Source organism: Coregonus clupeaformis, chromosome 15 (genome assembly GCF_020615455.1).
Source record: "Coregonus clupeaformis isolate EN_2021a chromosome 15, ASM2061545v1, whole genome shotgun sequence".
NCBI classification, from domain to species: domain Eukaryota; kingdom Metazoa; phylum Chordata; class Actinopteri; order Salmoniformes; family Salmonidae; genus Coregonus; species Coregonus clupeaformis.
The window spans coordinates 53,415,323-53,424,847 of record NC_059206.1 but is presented as its reverse complement, the minus strand read 5'-3'; the positions used below and the strand labels follow the sequence as shown (position 1 = coordinate 53,424,847).

Sequence of the window (9,525 nt, the reverse complement as noted above, 5' to 3'; positions counted from 1 at the left end):
TTAATTTTTACGATATAGCCTATTTATACTTTGTGGCTGTGCTATCTAGTGGAAACCAGATGATCGGTGCGTGCTGTACAGTAGCAACACTAACATTTCGCTGCTTGTAACAATGTTTATTTTTACACCGCTGTTCAAAGCAAAGACGCAGACTGTGGTCGCAGAGGTGATTTATTTCTAATCTCGAGGTCTACGAATAGTATTGAGTGATTGACTTTTTTACCCTCGAAGGGAAAGACTTGTGTCAGCCTGTATTTCCATACAATGCCACAAGGTGGCGTGAGAGTGTATTCGACTACATGATTTCCATCTATTTTATGCAATGGACACATTAAAGGGGGGAGTTTCTCAACTAAATGTTATTGTCTATCAAAGAAGGCCTACTATTAATTAAATTAATTATCTATATACACAATGACCATTTATGCCTAAAGCACATATGCCCCAACTTAGAGGAATGTGAGGCATTCGGATACCTATAAATATAGGCTAATCTTCTGTGACTTATTATCAGGTTTGGCTTTTTATGCACATTCATGTTAAATAGGCTATACTGTTATATGTCTTTAAGGATAACAATAATAAAAAACATTGTGTGGCTCCGTACATTCCTATAAGTAGAAGGCCTATGCCTTTCAACCTCCAACCAGGTTCGTTGTTGCTTTCATGTGCAGCAATGGATTTTGACCACAACCAATGATACATACGCGCCAGCATTTACCGCACCGAAGTGAGAGGGTCCATGCTATCCGGAATCCTTGGGACGTCATAACTCTGACGTTACCCATTGAAGTTGAAATTTAAAATGTTTAAGGTAAGGGTTATGGTTAAGGTTGGGGTAAGGTTAGGGTTTAGGGTAGTGACGTCCCAAGGATTCCAGCTAGCACTAACCCAAGTGAGAGGGCGGTAGTGGGCGGAGCGTCGCAGTAACTACAAGCAGAAGCAGACCCCTTTGAAAGCGTAGCGGATAAAAATTGTGAAAATAGCAGGCTCGCTTTCAACCAGAAGGTGCTGTCTTTCCAACCATATTTCAAATAAACGAAGGTAAGTTGCATCCGATAATGTTATTTAAATAGTAGTACGATCCAGCCGGTGCGAGATCATGTAAATTATGGAAGCGTTTCTTTCATTTCTCTTTGTATAATATGTAGCGAACTTGCTAGCAGCGTCGCTACAACGTTGGCATAATTGATTAGGGGTCACCAATGGACTTAGCAGAGGGGCGTGTGCGACATTTTTTTTTTTTTTTGTAATCAACTGTAGCAATAGTGAATTATAGACTGAATAGTTGTGTTGGCCTACTAGTAGGTTTAGTAACAACAACGGCACTGTAGGCTACTACTAATCCCATCACCCACCTAGTCTTAATTCAAACGCAGGAGTGGGACAGGAAACTGAGTTTAGGTTAAACTAGTGCATTGGTGTGTTTATTATGATATATTTATCATAACATTATGCAATATCGAGTGCAGTATTATGCAATGTTGTTAGAGAACTGTATGGGGCCTCTAATAGGATAGTATCTTACGGTTTACAGTAGGCCTGAATAATGAATGGCACAGGAAAGGAAGTAGGAGACCTTCAAACCTTTGAGTCAGTCATTGCTAATAGCCAGATGTTATTGTAACGCTTAACTGTGCTGGTGTGTTGTTATTGTAGGCCTAATTCAACCATGCATAACTTTATGCACGTGTTTTTCCCTGTGCCCTGTAACAATTATGAAGTATTTCATGTTTGATTTTGAACATCCCATCTTTTTCATTGTCTATTTGAGCAATCATCCAATAAGCTTCCAATCTCCCAAGAGACTGTTTGATTATTCTTTTTCCTAATGATGACAATCCAGCCTTGCCAGGCTACAACAACCCAAAGGATAAGGAAGCATTATGGATTTCTATGAAAAATGCCTTGAGATGAATTCTTAGTCCTTCTCGGTACAGTGTTATCCCATCATGTGTAATAGTCAGTGAAAGGCTTGGTAAGAGCATTAAGGGTCGTTCAAAGGATGAACAGGGATGTCTGAGGCTCTGTGCTGACCTGGCGAATTAATGTGTGTCATCACACTGTCATTGACATGCCGATATAAGGGTATTATTAATTGGGCACCAAACGTAACCAAACTGACTGAAACATGGAGGGACTACATGAACTTGTCCAATAAGAAACACTTGTTTTCGTTTTCTGTTGCATAGAGTTTTGCTAAACCATGCCATCTCTGGAATGCAGATTGCTCTTGATTTTAGGGCAATACTGGAGATCAGAGCAGATTCCACTAAACTATTGCTTCTTTAGCCTGCTAGCTGTAGATATATATTTTCCAGTCAGTTAGTGAGCTGTAATTCCGCTCCCTCTCCTCCTTTCTCTCCCTGTATGAGGAGTGGTAAAGACAGACTAGGCTAGCAGCCTGTGGAGGGGTATCTCCCTGGATTTCGTTATTTTGTTGAAATGAGAGGAACACCCATTGGATTGGAGCTAGCTGCTACACACGCGCACACTTGTTTTTAAGATCAGTTTGTTTTAGTACACCAACCCACACCCTTGACCCCAGTGTGGATGATGATTAAAATGTGTTCCTCGTTTTAAGTTTGTTTCCCCCTCTCTCGCTCGCTCTCTTTCCTTCCTTTCTCCATGTGCAAACGTTTGGCAGTGTTTCAGTGTGTAGCGTGCAAGATTTGTCAGTGTACTGCAGCAAGGGGGGGTTCTTGTGTTAGACTCAAGAAACAATGTTTTCTGATCTCATGAAAGAGGATGTTTTAAAAACGGATTTGAATAACTAGGTTAATATTTACAATGTTTCAAGGAAAACAGGTTAATCCAGCCCAGTGGCACTCAGTGGTGTAGTGGACGCTATATGCAGATATACGCCGTATACCCACATTTTCTTCAGTGGGCATTGCGTATACTCACTTAATCCCCACTTGATGCTTATCAAAGTGGTGTGGTGGAGGTATACACCCTATCAATTATGAAGTTGTAGTACAATAGAGAAATCATGCAAAAAGTAGCCCACACAAATGCAAAGCATGTGAAATACTGTATGTTAACATGCGCGCCACACACAGCGTAGTTTCAGCGGGCAGCAAGAGATTGCAGCTCTCAACTGGTTGTTGCATGGAGCAACTCACAGAAAAACATTGGTAGCCAGTAAGGGTAGGTAGAAAATAAGTTTCAACTTCTATCTACCAGTATAACCTAAGGCAACAATGGATATGTAAACCATGTATAAAAAAATATTTGGTCCGAAGTCTTGGTTGAATCTTTGCGATACTCAATTCAGTCATCATGCACTTTTAGAATATAAATTTCTAAAGGCTTTCCCCAAAAATCTTCCCAGTTAAATGTTGACTGCTAAGTAGGCCTACCTGGGAGAATGATATCGTGATGGTTTGTATCAATCGGGAGGGCATTTGTTTTGTGAACTCTGCCATCACATGTAGGACATGTACAGAAACACAGCTACCCAAACAGTATCTTGCTAGGTGTGCAATTTAATTAAAGGGCTACTACACCCTCACAAAAATATTGTATTTTGAAAAATATTTTTTCAGAGGGGGTCTTTCCTTCGCTGGGCAGGCCGGGGGGGTGACGACAATGTCCGAGTAGCCATTTGATTAGCTGTTCAGGAGTCTTATGGCTTGGGGGGACGTCATCGATGCACTTATTGACGAAGCCAGTGACTGATGTGGTGTACTCCTCAATGCCATCGGAAAAATCCCGGAACATATTCCAGCAAAACAATCCTGTAGCTTAGCATCTGCGTCATCTGACCACTTCTTTATTGACCGATTCACTGGTGCTTCCTGCTTTAGTTTTTTCTTGTAAGCAGGATTCAGAAGAATAGAGTTATGGTCATACCTTAGTCCCTGGCCCATACATAGACTCAGGATCACACCAATGATGGTGGTGCTATCTATGTATAAGACACAGGGTTTGTCCATGTAATAGAATAATAAAATAGATAATAGAATGAATAGAATGGGCTTGGAACCTCTAACTCTGGCAATTTGACTGGTAAAGTCATTGGTACACTCACAATGGCTGCCTGGTATTGTGATGCAATAATTTCCTGCTTTTGGAATGTTCTATCAACTGATGCTGGATTGTCATGGTAATTTAGAATGTTCTTTCAAATTATGCTAACTGATGTGACTCATGCAATGTAAATTTTTTTGTAATGTAATTTTTGAAGGGCAACGTTACATTTCCTGCTTTTACTTCCTGGCATGCGTCTAGGTTCAAAATATACAACTTAAGACGAGGATTCTAATATCCCATAACTCTTTGTGCCACTATTCAACAAGGGACCAGCTTCTGCATTTGGATTGACTGGGAGTGAATGGTAGCAGCACAAAGTTTGCCATCAAAGTGAAAAATTAACACAATCGTAGTGAACTTCAGCTAACAACTCAGAGAAAACATAGCATAACTGCTTTACTGTCATTCTATTAATTTAGACGTTTTTTAAATAATCTACAGGCACTTTATTACTGGATTCCCCGACCGCTGGTCATGTTTTCAATGCGGATCCTATAGAATCAAGCAACGGCACTGGTAACATGATAAAAAAGAAACAATTACATATATTTTCGAATGCTTCCGCATGGAATTATTACATTGTCTTAACCTTCCCATCTTCAACCCAGGCATGGGTACACTCAAAATTGCTGCCAGTCCACCCATTATGGCATTCATTATATTTCTATGGAATAGATCCTGTATGTAGAAACCCGCTTGGACAGTTATGTGTGCCTGTGTTCTGACATCCTGTTGTTGTGTGGTTATCATGGCACGTTTACCAGTTACTCAGGCTTTCGCGGGGTCCAGCAGGCCAGTCCCCCTGCTGTCTGCCAATCAAAGGAATGTCTGGAATGTTTCGGTGCCAGGCCTAATTGTGGTTGGTAGAACAGCCGGGGGCTGGGCACAGCAGGTTCTGTTATATTTCCATGCTTAATTGTTCTCTCTCTTACGTCCTGGATCAGTGAGATAGCCATCAGAGTTAGTGATTTGGTGTATAACAATTTATTTGGCGTAGTTATACTATTCTAATTGTATAATAAACAGTTTGATACGAGAATGCGATCCACTGTACTGGATGTTATTTTATTCATGATATATCGAGGTCATTACAATACTTTATTGTCCATTTGGTTAAAATGGAAATTCATAGTGTGCCTTTTTCCAAACCAATCTCCCTTCAGACAGCGATCTCCCACCACTCTCTCTTACATGTGACATCTGACGGATAAAGCCTTGAGAGAACCCTCCCCAAGCACCGTCACTGCCCCCTCAACACAACACTCTACACTCTGCAGCATGGAGCAGATAACAGTTCCATGTTAACAGGGTTGGCTTCAGCGTAGATGTTACTAAAAAGAGATTATGATTGTGGGAGTTCAATGCTTACATGTGGGTACTGTGAAATAAGATATTTTCTTAAACTTGAATCAAACCCTAATTTCTCCTTTGAGGCAGAAAACAACATGTCCATGCTAACAGGCTCGACTTTAGACTAGTTTTAAGGAGGACTGGGTAAGGGCAAAATCTCACAAATAGGCTACCACAACTTTAACTAATTATTTCTCAATAATCATTTTCTGTGCAAATGCCAAATATATGCCAAACATCTTTCCACCCCTCAAAGCACCTTTTTATGGATTAGATTTCAGGAATTAAACTTTAGGAAAAATGTGGGGCCAAATTCACCCAGAAAGTCTTCATGCTAATTTAGCCATCCTACACAGCTACACACAGTCACTGTCCCTCCTGCTTTTGCTTTCTTGCATAATAATAACACAGCACCATCTGTTTAACCCAGGCACCACCCTCACATTTGCGTAGCAATCAGCAGCAGGTCCTATTTGAAGACACTAGTAGCCTTTTCACACTACTGGGCCACCCTGAATCAGGCAAAGTTGGAATGGACAAGATTTTTAAGTCTCCTTCTATAGTGAACTTACTGTTTGAATGCTTTTCACTAGAAACTACTTTGTAGTAACAAATCGCATAGTAGCGTCGCCAACAATCCAACTCCTCGCCTCCTATTGAAAATGACTGTTTTCCATTAGTTTGGTTGCTCAAAGTATTATCCAGTGAAAACACAGGGTAATTCATTAGGAGAAATGCTGCTTACTCTTTCAGGTAACAGTCATGTAATCCCTCAGGTCAAGGACAAATTCATCCACCTGATTTACAGTGCATTCGGAAAGTATTCAGACCCCTACACTGCTTCCACATTTTGTTACGTTACAGCCTTATTCTAAAAGTGATAACATTGTTTTTTCCCCTCATCAGTCTACACACACAATAACCCATAATGACAAAGCAAAAACAGGTTTTTATAAATTTTTGCAAATCTATTAAAAATACAATAACTGAAATACAGTGGGGAAAAAAGTATTTAGTCAGCCACCAATTGTGCAAGTTTTCCCACTTAAAAAGATGAGAGGCCTGTAATTTTCATCATAGGTACACGTCAACTATGACAGACAAATTGAGAAATTTTTTCTCCAGAAAATCACATTGTAGGATTTTTAATGAATTTATTTGCAAATTATGGTGGAAAATAAGTATTTGGTCACCTACAAACAAGCAAGATTTCTGGCTCTCACAGACCTGTAACTTCTTCTTTAAGAGGCTCCTCTGTCCTCCACTCGTTACCTGTATTAATGGCACCTGTTTGAACTTGTTATCAGTATAAAAGACACCTGTCCACAACCTCAAACAGTCACACTCCAAACTCCACTATGGCCAAGACCAAAGAGCTGTCAAAGGACACCAGAAACAAAATTGTAGACCTGCACCAGGCTGGGAAGACTGAATCTGCAATAGGTAAGCAGCTAGGTTTGAAGAAATCAACTGTGGGAGCAATTATTAGGAAATGGAAGACATACAAGACCACTGATAATCTCCCTCGATCTGGGGCTCCACGCAAGATCTCACCCCGTGGGGTCAAAATGATCACAAGAACGGTGAGCAAAAATCCCAGAACCACACGGGGGGACCTAGTGAATGACCTGCAGAGAGCTGGGACCAAAGTAACAAAGCCTACCATCAGTAACACACTACGCCGCCAGGGACTCAAATCCTGCAGTGCCAGACGTGTCCCCCTGCTTAAGCCAGTACATGTCCAGGCCCGTCTGAAGTTTGCTAGAGTGCATTTGGATGATCCAGAAGAGGATTGGGAGAATGTCAGATGAAACCAAAATAGAACTTTTTGGTAAAAACTCAACTCGTCGTGTTTGGAGGACAAAGAATGCTGAGTTGCATCCAAAGAACACCATACCTACTGTGAAGCATGGGGGTGGAAACCATCATGCTTTGGGGCTGTTTTTCTGCAAAGGGACCAGGACGACTGATCCGTGTAAAGGAAAGAATGAATGGGGCTGTGTATCGTGAGATTTTGAGTGAAAACCTCCTTCCATCAGCAAGGGCATTGAAGATGAAACGTGGCTGGGTCTTTCAGCATGACAATGATCCCAAACACACCGCCCGGGCAACGAAGGAGTGGCTTCGTAAGAAGCATTTCAAGGTCCTGGAGTGGCCTAGCCAGTCTCCAGATCTCAACCCCATAGAAAATCTTTGGAGGGAGTTGAAAGTCCGTGTTGCCCAGCGACAGCCCCAAAACATCACTGCTCTAGAGGAGATCTGCATGGAGGAATGGGCCAAAATACCAGCAACAGTGTGTGAAAACCTTGTGAAGACATACAGAAAACGTTTGACCTGTGTCATTGCCAACAAAGGGTATATAACAAAGTATTGAGAAACTTTTGTTATTGACCAAATACTTATTTTCCACCATAATTTGCAAATAAATTCATAAAAAATCCTACAATGTGATTTTCTGATTTTTCTCAATTTGTCTGTCATAGTTGACGTGTACCTATGATGAAAATTACAGGCCTCTCTCATCTTTTTAAGTGGGAGAACTTGCACAATTGGTGGATGACTAAATACTTTTTTCCCCCACTGTATCACATTTACATATGTATTCAGACCCTTTACTCAGTACTTTGTTGAAGCACCTTTGGCAGTGATTACAGCCTCGAGTCTTCTTGGGTATGATGCTACAAGCTTGGCACACCTGTATTTGGGGAGTTTCTCCCATTCTTCTCTGCAGATCCTCTCAAGCTCTGTCCGGTTGGATGGGGAGCGTTGCTGCACAGCTATCTTCAGGTCTCTCCAGAGATGTTAAATCGGGTTCAAGTCCGGGCTCTGGCTGAGCCACACAAGGACATTCAGAGACTTGTCCCGAAGCCACTCCTGCGTTGTCTTGGCTGTGTGCTTAGGGTCGTTGTCCTGTTGGAAGGTGAACCGTCGCCCCAGTCTGAGGTCCTGAGCACTCTGGAGCAGGTTTTCATCATGGATATCTGTACTTAGCTCCGTTCATCTTTCTTTCCCTGACTAGTCTCCCAGTCCCTGCTGCTGAAAAACACCCCCACAGCATGATGCTGCCACCACAATGCATCACCGTAGGGATGGTCCCAGGTTATCTCCAGACATGACGCTTGGCATTCAGGCCAAAGAGTTCAATCTTGGTTTCATCAGACCAGAGAATCTTGTTTCTCATGGTCTGAGAGTCCTTTAGGTGCTTTTTTGCAAAAACCAAGCTGTCGTGCCTTTTACTGAGGAGTGGCTTCTGTCTGGCCAATCTACCATAAAGGCCTGATTGGTGGAGTGCTGCAGAGATTGTTGTCCTTCCGGAAGGTTCTCCCATCTCCACATTGGAACTCTGGAGCTCTGTCAGTGACCATCGGGTTCTTTGTCACCACCCTGACCAAGGCCCTTCTCCCCCGATTGCTCAGTTCGGCCAGGCGACCAGCTCTAGGAAGAGTCTTGGTGGTTCCAAACTACTTCCATTTTAAGAATGATGGAGGCCACTGTGTTCTTGGGGATCTTCAATGCTGCGGAAATGTTTTGGTACCCTTCCCCAGATCTGTGCCTCGACGCAATCCTGTCTCGGAGCTCTACAGACAATTCCTTCGACCTCATGGCTTGGTTTTTGCTCTGCCATGCACTGTCAACTGTGGGACGTTATATAGACAGGTGTGTGCCTTTCCAAATCATGTCCAATCAATTGAATTTACCGCCGGTGGACTCCAATCAAGTTGTAGAAACATCTCAAGGATGATCAATGGAAACCGGTTGCACCAGAGCTCAATTTCGAGTCTCATAGCAAAGGGCCTGAATACTTATGTAAATACATTTTAGATTTGCACACAAATTAAACCTCTTTTCGCTTTGTCATTATGGGGAATTGTGTGTAGATTGATGAGAACAAATGTTTATTTAATCAATTTTAGGATAAGGCTGTAACGTAACAAAATGTGGAAAAAGTGATGGCCCTGAATACTTTCCGAATGCACTGTATGAGGATGAAAATCTTGTTATATGATGTATTGAATATGATGCCATTGAACATTGACATTTATGGCAGACTGATGGTGGTCCATCTTAGTATTGTTATCTCTGTTCAAAACAAATCAATGCTGGAATATAGACTTCTAACATGAAATGGCATCTAACTAT

General features: G+C 41.8%; 1 protein-coding gene across 10 annotated transcripts in view; it reads left to right on the top strand.

The window, feature by feature from the left end:
* The first annotated feature begins 791 nt into the window (after positions 1-791).
* LOC121582719 (alpha-adducin) overlaps positions 792-9,525 on the top strand; it is a 53,178-nt gene continuing 44,444 nt past the window's right edge. For 2 of the 10 annotated variants that reach the window (XM_045225218.1, XM_045225217.1), the window contains exon 1: positions 792-1,044. The gene's annotated coding sequence lies outside the window, so the exon portion shown is untranslated. The remainder of the gene's footprint in view (positions 1,045-9,525) is intronic. The other 8 variants (XM_045225219.1, XM_041898763.2, XM_045225216.1 and 5 more) reach the window with 7 other exon arrangements.